Genomic DNA, 293 nt, shown 5'->3' with positions numbered 1-293 from the left:
CCTGGGCCGGTTCCCCGTTACAGACTCCGGCAACCGGTATATCCTTGTGGCCATGGATTACTTCACTAAGTGGCCCGAGGTGTATGCAGTACCAGACCAAGGGGCCACTACAGCCACTAAGAGGGTGGTGGAGGACATATTTGCTCGATTTGGGGTCCCTGGAGAACTCCACAGTGACCAGGGGAGAAATTTTGAAAGTCGCTTTCTCTGGGAGGTATGTCAGCGTTTGGGAGTAAAGAAAATACGCACTACTCCTCTCCACCCCCAGAGCGATGGGTTAGTGGGGAGGTTCA

General features: G+C 53.9%; 1 protein-coding gene across 6 annotated transcripts in view; it reads right to left on the bottom strand.

Annotated features, from left to right (window-relative positions):
• Positions 1–293, bottom strand: part of dnai4 (dynein axonemal intermediate chain 4) — a 19,146-nt gene that overhangs the window by 15,944 nt on the left and 2,909 nt on the right. The gene's annotated exons all lie outside the window — the stretch shown is intronic.

This window comes from Monopterus albus, unplaced genomic scaffold (assembly GCF_001952655.1).
Source record: "Monopterus albus unplaced genomic scaffold, M_albus_1.0 scaffold223.1, whole genome shotgun sequence".
In the NCBI taxonomy this organism is placed as follows: domain Eukaryota; kingdom Metazoa; phylum Chordata; class Actinopteri; order Synbranchiformes; family Synbranchidae; genus Monopterus; species Monopterus albus.
The sequence above is the reverse complement of the archived record's forward strand: the minus strand, read 5'-3'. Positions and strand labels throughout refer to the sequence as shown.